General features: G+C 36.6%; 2 long non-coding RNA genes across 2 annotated transcripts; both read left to right on the forward strand.

Moving 5' to 3' along the window:
• Window positions 1-4,327: 4,327 nt before the first annotated feature.
• Window positions 4,328-4,623, forward strand: LOC107563444 (uncharacterized). The gene is made up of 2 exons (XR_001606099.1): window positions 4,328-4,373; window positions 4,569-4,623. It is a non-coding gene; the product is annotated as an uncharacterized lncRNA (long non-coding RNA).
• Window positions 4,624-5,899: 1,276 nt separating this feature from the next.
• LOC107563449 (uncharacterized) lies at window positions 5,900-6,195 on the forward strand. The gene is made up of 2 exons (XR_001606100.1): window positions 5,900-5,945; window positions 6,141-6,195. It is a non-coding gene; the product is annotated as an uncharacterized lncRNA (long non-coding RNA).
• The last annotated feature ends 12,838 nt before the right edge of the window (window positions 6,196-19,033 follow it).

Raw genomic sequence — 19,033 nt, forward strand, 5'->3', positions numbered from 1 at the left:
CATCAGCGGGAGGTCAGATACTGTCATCACTCTGCCCAACAGTGACATTTTTTAGTTAGAATAAATGTGCCCCATCTGCCCTGTGCAAATCTGATCAGCATACTGAAGAGATGCCATTACTGTTGGATTTAAACCAGTTTTTTTTTTTTTTTTTTCTTTGAAGAGGGAATTTGATGAGAATGAGGTGAGAAGCTTTAAGTTATGTCAAGGAAGAAATTCATTTAAAAAAATCTGGGAAATCTTTGAGGTTTTATGTTGGACTGGGCCATGCATTACAAGTAATGTGAGTTTTGTAATCATATTACCTTTTAAGTAACTAGTAAAGTATCTGAGTAACTTTTGCAAATAAGTAGCACCAGTTACTTTGCTTTCTTTGTTGTGTGCACTGTGTAAACATGATGCTTACTGTAGTTCTAGACTAAATGTGAAAACACATTGACTCATCTCACTTGCACAAAAACAGAATCAGTAGTCCTCAAAATGAGTAAAAACAGTGAAATGCATCCTATTCTTCATGCAATTCAGTTTATTTGAGCTGCGCCCTCTAATGTACAGACGTGAATTTACATTTCCTTCAACCAGAGGATTAAAAACCAGGGCTTTTACATTTTGCCAAAAATGTAACTTTTTTATATTAAAATCAAACAAGCAAGCCCGGGCCGTAACACACATTTTCCATAAAAAGTAATGCAATTAGTTTCTTTTACAATAGTGTAATGTATAACTTTTAAAAGTAACTTTCCCCAACACTGCTAATGACTACACTGTTCTAAGTGAAAGATTACTAGAGTAAGTTTTACAAAAAAATAAAATTTCAGTCGTTCAAAATTTAATTTTATGTTACATGTGAAAAAAAAGTTTTTTTCAGTGATGCTTTGTAAAATATTGTTTTACACCTTATATTTAATATTTATTTAACAACAGAAAATATACATTATTGTCACCAGTTTATATATTTGTAACTGAAATGATTTTGTTATTTGACTGAATCAGAATGGGCACACTTATAGCTTTAGCATGAGGTGATGCATTTTACATGTACAAAAACATATATTTTCTTTTTATTCAGAAAATATACATTATTTAATAAAGTATTGTATCTTGACATCAGCACTGAACTGAATCTTGACATAAGTGTATAAATACAATATAAATCTGTTTTTCTGATTGTCATATTACATGAGAATCAAGTCACAGATTCAATATTCAGTCAGCTGAAATACTGACATCATTATTTTCATGGCCATACAGTATAATAAATACTCTTTGAATTTAAACATTAGACCTCTAGTGAAATGTGCTTAGACACAATAAAAACAACTGTTCCTCCTCAAGCAGTATTTTTCAGTAGTAGGACACATTTATGGACGTTCATGAGGTCGCTAGAGAAAAGATGTGTATATAATAACCATATCTTTGATGGAAACGGCGTAACCTTCAAGTACTGCAGCCTTTGGCCATGTTCCCATATTACAGCACAATAGAGCTACAATTGCCCCCTTAAATATGCCTTTTTGTTTTACAGCAGCCATTTGTAGCACTGCATGAAATCATTTTAACAATATTGCAGTTAAATAGTACTATAGATGAGGATTTGAAACAGAAGCTCATTGGGATGATGTTAAGGTCTATGGAAGCTGGCTGTGCTGTTGTTATTTGAAATGCATGAACATTTCTGATAAAGTATACAGTACTCGATTGCAATGGTTCCCAACCCTGGTCCTGGAGGCACCCCAACACTGCACATTTTGCATGTCTCCTTTCTCTGACACCAATTTCAGGTCTTGGAGTCTCTACTAATGAGCCGATGACCTGAATCAGGTGTGTTTGATTAAGGAGACATGCAAAACGTGCAGTGCTGGGGTGCCTCTAGGACCAGGGTTGAGAACCACTGCTCTATTGCACTGTTCTAAAATCCAGGTTTCTTTTCCAACCTACTAGTAATTTCAGTTTACATAAAAAATAAATAAAAACAAAAGATTAATGCAAAGATTTTTGCATTAAGTTTCATATTATGATCTTTCTTTCTCATTGTTGATAGTCTTAGTTAAATACATGTAAATAATGAAGTCTTTCTCAATGTAAATGTTTTATAGGTACTATTTATGTGTCTCACCTAAAAAGACATTACAACCATCACATAAACTTCTAATGGTTTCCACTACAAATACCATTACAAACCATCAACTTTTAACCATTAAAACCATTAAAAATTGTGTTCTGTAGTGTGTTTTGGGACATATTCCATTAGGATTCATTGGTTTTAACAAGCCACCAATAGAAGGCAACCAATTACCAGTAGAGACCAACAGGATCCATTACCGTTTCCATTAAAACCAATACAAGTTCCGTTATAACCAGTAAAACCATTACAAATTTTCTAATGGTGTCTATTGTTTTTTTTTCAGCAGGGATGGAAAATTATAACAGATTTAACAAAATATGTATTTAAAAAGTGCATTCTGTAGCACGGCAGTGGCATCTCCAAGGTTATGGGTTCCATTCCCAGGGAATAAATAGGAGAAATCAGTCTAAGTCAGTTTGGATGAAAGGAATAGCACTAGCTCAAACATGGTACTAAGCAATGCTGAGGTCATGGGTTTGATTCCCAGGGAATGCATGAACTGATGAAATGTTGAATGCAATGTAAGTTGCTTTGGATAAAGTCCTCCGCCAAATGCATGAATGTAAATGTTAAATAAAAGTGTGTCAAAATGCATTTACATAAAAATTCTGTGTGAAGCTTCCCAGTGGACCTGATCATTGCCAAGACCTTTGCAGGTTTGATCGCAGGTAAGTGTGTCCATAAAAAAGGCACTGTATGTCTGAGTGCTTTAATTTGTATCGGTTGACATTCTAGGCTGCTGCGGACCTCCAGGCTGACTGAGACTGGCACCTGCGGGTCACACCTGGAGATTACATTCTGCCTGAAAGGACTGATAAATGTCACAGCACCTCTCATTCGCCATCTCTGCCGCTCAGACTCTCACATGACCCACGTCCAATCAATATGGTGCTCTTCTCTTTCCCACCACAACCTCAGAGGAATCCCCCTCTGTCAAAGCTTCCATAGACACTATAAAACAACCTACAATGTGAAAAAATGAAGATTTGAGTACATTTTGTAAAAAAAAAATTTTTTCCCAATATTTCATGCTTAATTCTTTATTTATACATACTGTGAGCAATTTGAGTACCTTTTTTTTTAGTGTGGGGTTGGACTTGACCACTAGATTGATCTTATTTTGTCAAAATGGATTGTGTGGGTTCTGCATTCATGGATTAATTAGTTGCAGAATTACATCATTAGTAAGTGACTCTATACAGATTTGTCACCGTGAATAAATCTTTTATTTCTGTTCCATGCTCTTTTATCAATGAATTTAACAAAGTTGTTATATTTTCTTGTGTGGCAGTAAGTGGTCAGGAGTTTGAATATTACCAATAATAAGAAATCCTATAGTCGACTATGCCAACCAGAATACACCAGGACATAACAGCCCCAAGCAAAGGGACACAGGTTCATTGCCAAACGCAGGGTGAGCATAAGGATAGGTACATTTTGTAAAAATTTTTTTTTTCCCAATATTTCATGCTTAATTCTTTATTTATACATACTGTGAGCAATTTGAGTACCTTTTTTTTTTAGTGTGGGGTTGGACTTGACCACTAGATTGATCTTATTTTGTCAAAATGGATTGTGTGGGTTCTGCATTCATGGATTAATTAGTTGCAGAATTACATCATTAGTAAGTGACTCTATACAGATTTGTCACCGTGAATAAATCTTTTATTTCTGTTCCATGCTCTTTTAATCAATGAATTTAACAAAGTTGTTATATTTTCTTGTGTGGCAGTAAGTGGTCAGGAGTTTGAATATTACCAATAATAAGAAATCCTATAGTCGACTATGCCAACCAGAATACACCAGGACATAACAGCCCCAAGCAAAGGGACACAGGTTCGTTGCCAAACGCAGGGTGAGCATAAGGATAGACAGAAACAAATCACTTTATTAACATACAATTAATAAAAACACATCACAAGGTCTCAATACGTCACACATCTTTACCAGTATCTTACAAAACAAGTACAATAAGATAAAATAAAGAGGGAGGTGGCCAGCAAAGACCCTCAGATTTCTACCCCACACTCAATACCCATGACACACACACACACACACACACACTCATGAAAAATCTAAAATATTGAACACTGCACTCCATGTGGACACGCAGTACAAGGTACCATGGCCAAACCCTCCCACCTAAATCCACGCACCAAACAATATAACAAACTGACCCAGATGAATTCCAGACAGAATTATAACAGAACAGAACGGGGCAGAGCAGAAGCGCAGTCAGTTACTTGAGGTTCGTTAGGCTTCAATTAAGATCATTGGAAACCCCTGGACGTGCAATCAATCCTGCTGGACATTGAACAAAAGTTACGCATAAAAACTTGTTTAAAACCAACTTTAAACTACCCATACCTACCAAGAAAACAGTACAACGCTGCAATACACATGGTCGCTCACCACACAGGATTACAGCTACTTGCAGGCCCAGATCTAAAAACAAACAAGGTAATAAGCCTCTCTATTTAACAGGCAAAAAGGCATTTTTTAAAACAGGGACAACCCTGAAAACTGGCCAACAGACAGGAGGATAACCCAACTGCTAGCACTCATTCAAAGCACCACATGTCACAAAGGGGCAGTACCAAGGATGATGCATCTCAAGCAACCAAACACTTCCCCCTTTTATATGCACAACACAGGCCCTAATTGGCTCATGAAACTTTCACAACTGACCAATCATGATAAAGTTCAAACACTGATAGGTTCACCTGTTTTGGTAACGCCAGCCAATCATACTGGGTCAATACCTCACTCTGCTACACTTGCAATAAATGGATAGAATTCAGAAAGCAGAGCATGCTATCAACACCAAGGCAAGATAATGGGTGCAATTTCCAGGGAATCTGAAAAAATGTTTAGCTTAAATGCAATATAAGTTGCTTTGGATGAAAGCGTCTGCCAAATGTTATATGTATAGATGTATATATCAATCCCAGTATGCAAACAAATGTAACTGATAGCAAGCATGTGAAAAAATGAAGATTTGAGTACATTTTGAAAAAATTTTTTTTTTCCCAATATTTCATGCTTAATTCTTTATTTATACATACTGTGAGCAATTTGAGTACCTTTTTTTTTTAGGGGGGGGTTGGACTTGACCCCTAGATTGATCTTATTTTGTCAAAATGGATTGTGTGGGTTCTGCATTCATGGATTAATTAGTTGCAGAATTACATCATTAGTAAGTGACTCTATACAGATTTGTCACCGTGAATAAATCTTTTATTTCTGTTCCATGCTCTTTTAATCAATGAATTTAACAAAGTTGTTATATTTTCTTGTGTGGCAGTAAGTGGTCAGGAGTTTGAATATTACCAATAATAAGAAATCCTATAGTCGACTATGCCAACCAGAATACACCAGGACATAACAGCCCCAAGCAAAGGGACACAGGTTCATTGCCAAACGCAGGGTGAGCATAAGGATAGACAGAAACAAATCACTTTATTAACATACAATTAATAAAAACACATCACAAGGTCTCAATACGTCACACATCTTTACCAGTATCTTACAAAACAAGTACAATAAGATAAAATAAAGAGGGAGGTGGCCAGCAAAGACCCTCAGATTTCTACCCCACACTCAATACCCATGACACACACACACACACACACACACTCATGAAAAATCTAAAATATTGAACACTGCACTCCATGTGGACACGCAGTACAAGGTACCATGGCCAAACCCTCCCACCTAAATCCACGCACCAAACAATATAACAAACTGACCCAGATGAATTCCAGACAGAATTATAACAGAACAGAACGGGGCAGAGCAGAAGCGCAGTCAGTTACTTGAGGTTCGTTAGGCTTCAATTAAGATCATTGGAAACCCCTGGACGTGCAATCAATCCTGCTGGACATTGAACAAAAGTTACGCATAAAAACTTGTTTAAAACCAACTTTAAACTACCCATACCTACCAAGAAAACAGTACAACGCTGCAATACACATGGTCGCTCACCACACAGGATTACAGCTACTTGCAGGCCCAGATCTAAAAACAAACAAGGTAATAAGCCTCTCTATTTAACAGGCAAAAAGGCATTTTTTAAAACAGGGACAACCCTGAAAACTGGCCAACAGACAGGAGGATAACCCAACTGCTAGCACTCATTCAAAGCACCACATGTCACAAAGGGGCAGTACCAAGGATGATGCATCTCAAGCAACCAAACACTTCCCCCTTTTATATGCACAACACAGGCCCTAATTGGCTCATGAAACTTTCACAACTGACCAATCATGATAAAGTTCAAACACTGATAGGTTCACCTGTTTTGGTAACGCCAGCCAATCATACTGGGTCAATACCTCACTCTGCTACACTTGCAATAAATGGATAGAATTCAGAAAGCAGAGCATGCTATCAACACCAAGGCAAGATAATGGGTGCAATTTCCAGGGAATCTGAAAAAATGTTTAGCTTAAATGCAATATAAGTTGCTTTGGATGAAAGCGTCTGCCAAATGTTATATGTATAGATGTATATATCAATCCCAGTATGCAAACAAATGTAACTGATAGCAAGCAAACAGACAATAGAAGGTAGAGCACATTCTATGTGATTCACAATTCAACTGTACATTGCTTTAGAAAACATTTACTCATTTTGAGCTGTGAAATACAGCAAAAGTATACCTTTGAAAAGTTACCATTCACAGATTCTGTGAATTAAATAGCTAGTCAGATCTCCCTTATGTTTTCAAACACCTCTTTCTTTCTCTTGTATTGTGGAGCGCACACACACACACACACACACACACACACACATACACATACACACAAACGGGGAATCTACCGCAGATGTCGCTGCGCTGACCTGAACAGACCAGCATGTGAAAGTTTAAGAACACACTGTTTCTTACTCTGATAACATTCATCGACTATTCATATCAGCAAGACTTGACTGAAGACTGAATCATGGTGCTATATTTGCAGTGACCTTTAACTCCAACAATCTCACAGCACTGACTTAAAGATGCTTTAAGTCAGTGCTGTTCCAAAATGAATGACACACACACACACACACACACACACACACACACACACACACACACACACAACTACTACTCCAGAACTTTGTGGTTGGTAAGATTTTTCTATTGTTGAAAGAAGTCTCTTCTGTTTACCAAGGCTTCATTCATTTTATGAAAAATACAGTAAAAACAGTAATATTGGGAAATATTATTACAATTTAAAATAATATATTTGAATGTATTGTAAAACGTCATTTATCCCTGTGATGCAATGCTGAATTTTCTGCACCATTACTCTAGTCTTCGGTGTCCTTCAGTAATCATTCTGATATGCTGATTTGCTGCTCAGGAAACATTTCTCATTATTATCAATGTTATAAACAGTTGTATTGCTTACTATTTTTTGTTACATTTTTTTAAGGATTCTTTCATGAATAGAAAATTCTAAAGTTTCAAAATGTTCAAAATGCTTGCCGATTTAAAAAAAATAATTCCTTTTGCAAGACAAAAATATTTTTGAGACTTCAGACTTTTGAAAAGTAGTGTATATACATCATTGCCTTAATTTATTATAGCATGTTACATGCTGGTCTGTTTTGGCCAGAGAGAGGTCACTCTCTCGTTGGTTGATTGCTGTAGTCTCCGCCCACGCCTCGTCCGCCAGTGAGAAATACTCATGATCAGAGCTGCTCTGGTCTGATGTTCCTGTCTGTGGTAGGTCGGTGTGGGTTTGTTTGACTCTGTGGTGTTCAAGGCAGAGCAGTGGCTGCATAACGTTAAAGTCATTCTTTCTCTCAAATCTGTATTTCCTCTCTGCAGTATATGGAAATATCATTCTTCCTCGTTTGATCTCCCACCTCGTCTGTGGGTTTTGTATTTCTTGAGTTCGGGCTCCTCAGTGGGTATTGTGTTTCCACAGAAACTTTTATTAATTTAAAAATCACTTTTTGAGTTTTGTTTTGTTACTCTTTCTCTTTAGAGTCTTTCTAGCTTATTTGCCCACCTTGTTTAATCTACTGGAACGAACAAAGAGCAAGTTGCAACAAACATTAAAACTGTTTCATGGTGTTCTGTGTGACTTTAAAGACTGAAATAGGAGAAAAAAACACACAATCTCATTTATTCGTGAGTGATGGTGAAATGAGGCACCTTTTTAACAGCAAATATATTTATAAGACTACAACAAATGCTGCATAGTAGCAGCAAAAATATATTTAGTTCACGCATTCGTGTCTAATATTTGAACAATATCCAATTATTCAGTAATAGGAAAAGAAAATGATTATTTTTGTAAAATCTGTATATAAGGAAAATTTCAGTAAGTTTAAATTGGAGATCAGTAACGTCGAAGACATGAAGCCTGAGCTGTAATGAATAGAATTATAGTTCATTAAGTAAATGGTCTACATAAATATCAAATAATAATTTATTACATGTCAAAAAAGTTATAGACTCTTATTTATACATCACATAAAATGAATTGGTAAATACTTAAAATGGATTAATTTGCTAATAGTGCGTGGAGCATTGGCCCGTGATAAATGACATAATCTGACATATGTAAAAAGTGTCTTTCTCCATTGGCAGCCATTCAAATAATTCAAATACAACACTTTTGCAAGCAATTCCACATGCAAATATCTTATTTCTGTGGTCTAAATATGATTAGGTAAGATGGCGCATGAAGCGCGCTTTAATTATTAGCCTATGTTTTTTCTCTTGACCGTAGACGGCACAAAATCTCATCACAATACATTTTATAAATGGCTATGCAATTTATTAACTTAATTTTGTCATTTAATTTGAATATCAACATTTTTGATGCTATTTGGGTCTCTGCACAGTGAAAAGATAAGTGAAAAGATGAAATTAGAAGGCCATGGCATGTTGTTACTATTTTCTATTAATTTTAAATCGAATACTTATTGTAATTTATTGGGTTATTATTCAATGGATTTAGATGTACATTTCAGACTATCTTAGTAGTCTTAGTCCTATCTTAGTTTCACACACTTGTTACAAAATCTCCTGCAGCAACTTCTTGAGGACTATAAGAACTCTCAAGAAAACTTTAGCTTTTGTTCTCTATGTTTGATGAATGACTCTGTGACTTGACACTGTAATGAGCAGTGCACTGGAGTGTGTATGTGTGCGCGCTGCATACTGTGAGTGTGTCATACTGTGTTGTAGTGCAATATTGGATTTCTTGCTGCAGTCTTGTTCATTTCTTCAGGTGTTCGGCTGACTCCTGCCTTGTGTTCCCTCAGGACACAAACACACACACACACACACATTCACACTCGTGTATGTTGAGTGAAAGCCGCCAGTGTCCAACACAGTTAAACAGCACGTCTAATGAGGCGTGAAAAGCAATTGAGACAGAGCTGTGCTTTAAATCCGCTCTGACTCATATCAGTGCTCTCAGGCGCACAGCCGATGCTGCATACACTGCATTTCACAGCATTTAATTTAACATTTAAAAGAAAAACAATCTTGGCAGCAGACGTCCTTTGACAAAAGCTCTTCAGAAGTCAAAAGAACAGAACAAGTGGAGACTCACTCACTGCTCATATCCGGCTTGTTTACTCTATGTTTCTGACAGACATGCTTTAGGTTGTTATTTCTTGTATGTTTGCAACATTGGCTTTCATACCATGTCATCTTTCAGGGATTAAAGCACCAAGTCCCTGGAAGGACCATCATGCAGTAGTGGTTTATTTGATTTCTAATGTATTATGTATTACATGTCAAGGCTGCAAAGGTGGCAATGAATATTTTTTCTTGTAGTGTAACAAAACTCAACCTCCAAAATGGCAGAAGCCACAGCAGCCAGTGCTATTACAGTGCAGTACGTGGTTAAACATGGCATAGTATTTAATATCAAAGGTGGCTACAATTGCATAGCATATTGCAATATAATTTTATTTCAAAGACAAATACGGTAGTGAATGCGTCATCTGTTGAATTACATCAGTTGCTCACCAAAGGATCCTCTGCAGTGAATGGGTGCCGTCAGAATGAGAGTCCAAACAGCTGATAAAAACATCACAATAATCCACAAGTAATCTACACCACTCCAGTCCATCAGTTAACATCTTGTGAAGTGAAAAGCTGAGTGTTTGTAAGAAACAAATTCATCATTAAGACATTTTAACTTTAAAACATCACTACTGGCCAAAATATGAGTCCATAATCCACATTAACGCTTCCTCCAGTGAAAAAGGCCATTACCTGTTCTTTTCTCAATTCTCACATCAAAATTCAACCATAAATTAGTTTAGAACAGTTTTGGGCTGTTTTGCACTTGTGAACAGAACTTGATCTGTGTATATTTCTCTCCTGATTCAGACGAGACAATTTTTTCACTGAATAAATTATGCATAGATTTATAATTTAGCCTGAAAGCCGCTTTTTGCTTTACAACATGCAAATTGCTGGACTGGAGTGGTGTGGATTATTGTGATGTTTTTATCAGCTGTTTGCACTCTCATTCTGACGGCACCCATTCACTGCAGAGGATCTATTAGTGAGCAAGTGATGTAGTTACATTTCTACACATCTGTTCTGATGAAAAAACAAACTCATCTACACCTTGGAGAAATCCTTGGATGGTGACTTAAATTTTAAATTAACTATTTCCTTATATATAGAAATGGGCAAAAATGTTACAGTTTTCTGAAGTGGTTATTTTATTTGATCCTTAATTGTTACTCTTGCTAAAAGTAGTGCTATTTTTTCCATACCTCTATAATCCCCAACATTTCCAGTGCCTTTATATGTATACATGATTTGTAATCAAAACAAACATCTTTTATCACTTTTTTATAACACTATTTTAACACATACTGTTCTTCATGAATATTCAATATTGTTGGATATGCACATGAAAGTACACCAGAAAATAACCTAATTTTCTTTAAGGGGAGCCTTCAGCTCCGTTCTGTCCTACATCAAGCCAAAAGCAATGCCGATTAATTGGCTTTAAGTCATATATGAGAGCATTTGAATTATTAATAGGAATTTCAAGGGCTCGACTTCAGCGATAACATCATCTGCCACCTGTCATTAGTAAAGAACATATGCCTCATCTTCAATCTGCTTTTCATATCCCCTTTGTAACAGATGCTCTCGAGCAGCAATCATATATGCCCATCAAAGCCTGCTGTATTAACCGTGTCACTGCTCAAGCATGTATAAATGTAGCATTTCGGCGACAGGCCATGAATACTTCGTTTACGAGTAGCAGACACTGAATAGGTTGACCTTTATCTGCACCCAGCAGAGAGCAGCGCTTTATAATCTCGCTGCTCTAATTGGTATTATTCGGACAAAATCCCCCTCCTACAGTAATAGTAGAGTCACAGGACTTAAACTGTTCAGAAAATGCACAGCACTTTTGCCGCTTGCAAAATAAAGCCTTAGTGTGTTTATTGCTTTTTATGTTTGTAGGCCTAATGAGCAGGATCATGACATTTTGAAAACAAATGCAAAACCCACCACATCTAGTGCAATAAAACTGACAAACAGTTGCAAGGAAATTTAACTTACATTTGCCTGCAAATGCAGACAATAAAATTTAAATACCTTCATAAAACTTTAGGATAATACAGCATAATACAAGCTGAATTAGCCAAACTGTTAATTTGATTGTAATTCTCTCTCTTTCTCTCTGCCTCTACATACACAGTATATAGTTAGTATATTGTTAAATATTATTAATAAAAAAACTGTTTTCTGTTTTACTATATTTTAGAATGTAATTTAGTCCAGTGATGACCAAATAATCAAATAATTTCCAGAAAAATATTTTCTACAAAAACATGAAGTAGGCAGCACAACTGTTTTCAACACTGACAATAGCAATAATTGTTTCTTGAGCAGCAAATCAGCATATTATAATGATTTCTGAAGGATCGTGTGTGATACTGAAGTAACGACTGGAGTAACGATGCTGTAAATTCAACTTTGCATCACAGAAATAAATTACATTTCAAAATATATTCACATAGAAAACAGTTATTTTAAATTGTGATAATATTTCTAAATATTTCTGTTTTAATGCATTTTTATCAGTAAATACAATCTAATTATATTAGACCGTATACAGCTAAAAAGTTAAAGTGGTTATGAAATGTATTAGTAACATTAATCCCAAGCATAAGATCTAGAAATCATTTATGCATAATTGCATGCAATTCTCATCACACTCCAGCACAGCAGGTGGCGATATATAGGCCTACTCCTAGTCCTAGTAAAGTAAGCAGTAAACATAGTGAAGAAGAAAAAGAGGAGCCATGTTTAAACAAAGCTGGTGAGTTTTAGAAGAATCAGAATCAGAATGAGCTTTATTGCCAGGTATGTTTACACATACGAGGAATTTGTTTTGTGACAGAAGCTTCCACAGTGCAACAGAATGACAGTGACAAGACAAAACATAAAAAATAGAACAAGTAAAAAGGGAATAACAATATACAAATTGACAATTTGTATGTACAGGTATATTACAATAGACAATTTTGTATGTATAGGTATATTATGTGCAAAATTACTTGTCATTTGGTGTTTTTCTTGTTTGGCAGGATTTCTTAAGCATACATTAAACAAAAAGAATACAGTAAAAGTCAATAAATTCATATGAATGAATTAATTTTTTGTACTATTTATGCTATTTATTGGTTAAGGCCATGACCAGTGACAGTAGCAGGCATAATGGTTTGAAATGTTACATTCTTTCAAAAGTTCACTGTAAAAAATAAAACGTCGAGTCAACTTAAAAAATTAAGGTAACCAGCTGCAAAGCATTTTTGAGTTTACTCAATTTTAGTAGATGAAATTGTGTCAATTCATTTATACAAGTTCACTAAAACTACTGGTTTAAGTTGAGTGAACTACCAGTCAAACTTTAAAAAATGAGTTGGCACAACTTAGTTCTTGAAATTCAGTAAACTCAAAAAAGCTTTGCAGCCAGTTGCTTTAATATTTTAAGCTGACTCAACTACTTTTTTACCATTTAAATGTATACATTTAAATCTTACATCCAGATTCTCAGCCACATTGCTCTTCACATCATTTAAGAATACAAATGCACGCAGTACAAACAATACTGTAAACACAAACAACACAACACAAACACGATTTTGTCATCATTACAGAAAGTATTTATTGGCATTCTCCAAAATGACACCTTCAATAGGAACACAATTTGGTATGCAATTTTACTCCACTCAAACTAGGATTAAAAAAAAAAAACTCTTGTCAATTACATTAATTATAATTGACATGCAACAAAATTTACACAAAAATTCTCTTAAATAATTTTTTAAGTGTCAGAAACATGTAACAAAAATATTAAAATTCTGTCATCATTTACTTACTCCCATTCTAAACCCTAGTTCATATTCAGAACACAAATTAAGATATTTTAATGAAATCTGAGAGATTTCTGTCCCTGTATTGAAAGGCTGTTCACCCAAAACTTTGACGCTTCAAAACGTTCATAAAGAGATCATAAATAGTCATATAAATATATAATAAATTAATATAAGCGGTTTAAGTCTTCTAAAGAGACGCAATTGTAGGACTGCGTAAGATAGAGTTTAGAAAATAGTTAATTTGATAATGGTTTATTCTCATTATTATTAGTATATTTATATCATTAATATTAGTATTATTTATTAGTATTATTTCTCAAGTCTCAAGTCTACTTTATTTATAAAGCCCTTTCCACTACAAAGTAGACCAAAGGACAGCAACACAACAAGACGAGAATAGTAAAAACAAAAATCAACAATAACAGTAAAACAATTTACATCTTCCAAAATTCAACAATTAAAAGTCAAGTCAAGTCACCTTTATTTATATAGCGCTTTTAACAATACAGATTGTGTCAAAGCAACTGAACAGCATTAATTAGGAAAATAGTGTCAATAATGCAAAGTGACAATAGTAAACACTCATTTTTCAGTTAAAGACAGTTCATCATTGAATTCAGTGATGTCAACATCCAGCTCAGTTTAAATAATATCTTTGCAATTATGTCAACGATATCGCTGGAAATGAAGTGTCCCCAACTAAGCAAGCCAGAGGCGACAGCGGCAAGGAACCAAAACTCCATCGGTTTCCAAGCCATAGAAAACAAGTATGTTTTCACACAAGATTTAAAAACATCAACTGAGGGTGCAGCTCTGAGGTCAGGTGGAAGGGTATTCCACAGTCTTGGGCCAGCAACCGAGAATACACAATCCCCCTTAGTTTTCAGGTGAGTTTTCGGAACTGAGAGCAGTAAGCAGTTAAACGATCTTTGAGGTCTAACAGAGTTAATATGAATCAGGTCCGTAATATATTCTGGGGCCATATCATGAACAGCTTTAAAAAAGTACAGCAACACCTTATACTGAATCCGATATTTAACCGGAAGCCAATGCAGCTTTTCTAAAACTGGAGTAATATGATCCCTTTTCTTTGTACTAGTAAGGAGCCTCGCAGCTGCATTCTGGACCAATTGCAATTTTGAAATAAGAGATTGGCTCACTCCCAAATAAAGTGCATTACAGTAGTCCAAACGGGAGGAGATAAATGCATGAATCACTCTCTAAAGGTCAGCAACAGACAAAAAGGATTTCATTTTTGCAATAGTGCTTAATTGAAAGAAGCAACTTTTCACCACACATTTAATCTGATGATTAAACATTAGAGCTCAATTTCTTATTTGGGACTGCACATTTGTCGTCCATGTACCTAACACATCGTTTATGTCACAGTCAAGCTTATTTGGCCCAAAAATGATTACTTCAGATTTACTTGCATTTAGCTGTAGGCGATTTTGCTCTAACCAGCACTTCACCTCCTCAAGACATAATAACAAAGATGAATGAGAAGTTGATCCTCCAGATCTAATAGGCAAATAAATCTGAATATCATCATCATAAAGATGATAAGACATACTGTGTTTTTTTTTTAAATAAGGCCTAAAGGCAACATAAATAGTGAAAACAGAATAGGCCCCAAAATGGAGCTCTGTGGTACTCCACAGTCAATAGAAACTGAAGAGCAAGAAAAATTTATTTAAATACTATTTCTATGTATTATCTATTAATCTTGTTTTTATGTTCCCCTCTATTTGCTTAGTCTTATGTCTTGTAGCCTCTATTAGGGTTTTGCACACTCACACAAAAAAAAGCATGTAGTTTCAATTAGGTATTTTTATTTTTTGTAATTGATGTGAACTTGTAGCAAAAATGACAATGAATGCTCTAACAACCGTTATTAGCTGAATGCAAATAATAAATGACAGTTGACAATGAACATGAAAAAATACAGCAGAAAGTAAAATACAAAATAGAAATAGAAAATAGATGTAATAAAGACCAAGTTCCAGTGAAAGTATCTTCAGGATCCTCTGTGATGCCTTTAAGTCCATCATTTTGGTGTGATCATTTTGAGTGGCGGTTTCTTTGCAGATGATGAGGCTGTGAATGTGATGCATCTGAAATACACAGTTGAGTTTAGAGTTAAAGAGTGTGTGCGTGTGTTTATGTAAAAACAATTATGCTTATGAAGCCCATAAGCAAAAATTGAACTTGTAAGCACTTACAAGCAATATGCCCTTCAAAATATTAAAAGGGAAAAAGTGATTTAAACTCATAGGATAGCTTTAATATAGCTTTAACATTTATGCATAAACCCAGGTATAATTGTATTAGAAAAATCTAAAAGAAAAATCCAACAGTGGATCATGAACTCAATATCTCTGTTACTTACTTAGTGGAGAAGAAGACAGTATCCTTAACTGAACAGAGCTGATCACACTAAAAAGAAACTACAAAAGAAAAAGACATTATTGGTACTGGGAAACCAGCTACAATATGAAAGTTATAATTTATAGACATTGTAAGAAAGAACTTTACCTGTTGAAAGTGTGTTGACAGTCTGTGTAGCTGGATGGTTGAACTCCAGGAAATCAGTAATGAGGTGCTTTGGCAGTAACAGATTTTAAAAACAAAAAGGCAGGAATAAAGAACCCTAAACTTGATTCTAAATAGAAGTGATCTGACTGTTTTATTTTATTTTATTACTACTATAATTTTTTTTACACAATAGGACATCATAAGAAGTATACAAATGTAATAAACATTTTTGCTTTCCTGGTACAGTATCTGTATTTACCAGTACAGAAATAAGTCAGAAATAATACAAAAATAAAATAATCATGTAAAAAATGCGGCATATCTTCACTGCACAGAATAAACTGATTCTTATTGAAGATGTTAAGATGTTCAGTCAAGGGCAGTGAGTGTTGTCTTAGCTTTTTATTTTTTAACATTAAGGGAACAGATATGAGCAGGTTTATATGGAAGCCCATTTCCGCCACTGAATAATAATAAAAAAAAGGTTATTGCGACTTTTTATCTCACAATTCTGACTTTTTTTCACAGAATTGTGAGATATAAACTCGCAATTGTGAGTTATAAAGTCAGAATTTATTCTGACTTTTTTTCTCAGAATTGCGTGATATAAACTCACAATTGCAAGATAAAAACTTGCAATTCTGACGTTTTTTTTTCTCAATTCTGACTTTTATTCTCACAATTCAGAATTGCATTTCAATCTTGCAGTTCTGACTTTATTTCTCAGAATTTTGACTTTATGTCTCGCAATTGTGAGTTTATATCACTCAATTCTGTCTTTATTTCTCAGAATTGCGAGTTTATATCTCACAATTATGACTTTTTAACTCGCAATTTCGAGTTTATATCACGCAATTCTGAGAAAAAAAGTCAGAATTGTGAGATAAAAAGTCGCAATTACCTTTTTTATTTTTTATTCAGTGGCGGAAATGGACTTCCAGAGGTTTATGAGGCTAGTGCACAGATCAAATTTAATGATACACAGGCAATTTTTCTCCCAACTGTTGTACGTGAATACTCACAATTATGGGCATTTTTAACATTATTTTGTTTGAATTTCACAACTGAAGCGAACTGAGCTGCTAAAAAAAGAGCTAAATTTGTGATTGCATACTTTCTGCATGCGGTTGTGTGTGTTGCTTGTAAGTGCTTACAAGAATCACTGATTCATATCGACTAAAGTGACGACAGAGTCATTCAGGATCATAGCATGGCTAGCTACGCAGTACTCTTTCCCGTATCTCAGGGAACTGAGGTTACGTTAGTAACCGAGTACGTTCCCTTTCGATACTTCACTTCGTACTACGTCGCTAGACGCTACGGGAACCTATTCAATCGCACCGTGCTATGGTAGATGAACGACTTATAAGTAATTGTCCAGGACGTCCAGAAGGGGGCCCTGTAGATCAACTACAATGAAGCAGGCCATAGCCAGAGACCCGGATTCTTTTCGGGGTCAAGAGGAGGCAAAGAAATGGGCTAACTCATTGAGGTCGAGCCCGGCCTTACATAATCGTTCTTACAGCTTCGCACAGCCTCGGAACTAGATAGGGCCGAGAGCGTGCCGGAAGTTAAGCCCAGACGTGGGAACTTCAGCGGGTTCGAAACATAGTCAAACCCAGCAAGGATTAAATCCAGCCTTAGGGCGGGGATATGGCTCCTGGAGCGTTTTGAGCTCAGAGAGACAGTTAAGCAGAAAGGTTGTAGAACCTGACAAAGGTGGACGGTGAGGACCAGCCGGCCGCCGCACAAATTTCAGCAATGGATACACCACTGGACCATGCCCAGGATGAGGCCGTGCCTCTCGTGGAATGTGCTCTGACCCCGATGGGGCATTGAAGGCCCAAGGAGGAGTATGCAAGACCGATTGCGTCAACTATCCAACGGGATAGTCTTTGCTTTGTGACCGGAAGCCCCTTGGTGCGGCCACCAAAGCATACAAAGAGCTACTCCGATTGCCTAAAGGAGACGGAGCGGTCAATGTAGCGTTTTAATGCCCTGACAGGACAGAGCAGATTTAGCTCCTGGTCCTCCTGCAAGGGGGGAGGGGGGGGGGGGGGAGAGAGGGGGATTACCTGTACTCTGAATGGAGTAGAAAGCACCTTAGGTACGTAACCATGCCTAGGCTTCAGGACGACCTTGGAGTCGATAGCCCCGAATTCAAGACAGGAGGGGCTCACAGAGAGCGCCTGTAAATCTCCAACTCGCTTAACCAATGCCAAAGCCAATAGCAGAGCGGTCTTTAGCGACAGGGGTCGAATATTAGCGGATTGCAGCGGTTCAAAGGGGGGCCTTTTAGCGCCCTCAGAACCGTAGATAGATCCCACGTAGGGACCGTAGAAGGGCGAGGGGGGTTCAACCTCCTAGACCCTTTCAAAAATCGAACAACGAGTTTGTTCCTGCCGACCGATATCCCGTCTATAGGAGCATGAAAAGCTGCTATAGCCGCCACATAGACCTTAAGAGTGGAAGGGGTGTGACCCTTATCCATCAGCTCTTGAAGGAAGGACAATATCGAAGATATGTCACATGTGGATGGACCTTCACCGCGGTTTGTACACCAAGCAGTGAAGACCGACCATTTGAGGGCATAGAGGCGCCTTGTGGACGGGACTCTAGCCTGAGAAATAGTATTTAAGACACCCTCTGGGAGGTTCATAGGCTCCCATCGAGAGGCCATAAGTGTAGGGCCCACAACTTGGGTTGGGGGTGCCATATCGTCATGTTCACCTGAGAGAGGAGGTCCTGTCTCAGGGGAATGGGCCATGGGCCATGGGCCATGGAGCTGCCGTGAGCAGCTGAGACATCTCTGAGAACCATAGTTGGTTTCTCCAGAGCGGGGCCACTAGAAGAACCTTGTGCCTTTGTTCCCTGATTCGCCTGATGACCTGAAAAGCTTAACCCTCTGGGGTCCGAGGGTGTTTTGGGCCCTGGAGAAGTTTTGACATGTCCTGACATTTGTGCTTTTTTCAGTTGCTAATAAAATTTTAATGGCTAAGTTTA

The sequence above is a fragment of the Sinocyclocheilus grahami genome, unplaced genomic scaffold (assembly GCF_001515645.1).
Source record: "Sinocyclocheilus grahami isolate Dianchi unplaced genomic scaffold, SAMN03320097.WGS_v1.1 scaffold24.1, whole genome shotgun sequence".
Taxonomy (NCBI): domain Eukaryota; kingdom Metazoa; phylum Chordata; class Actinopteri; order Cypriniformes; family Cyprinidae; genus Sinocyclocheilus; species Sinocyclocheilus grahami.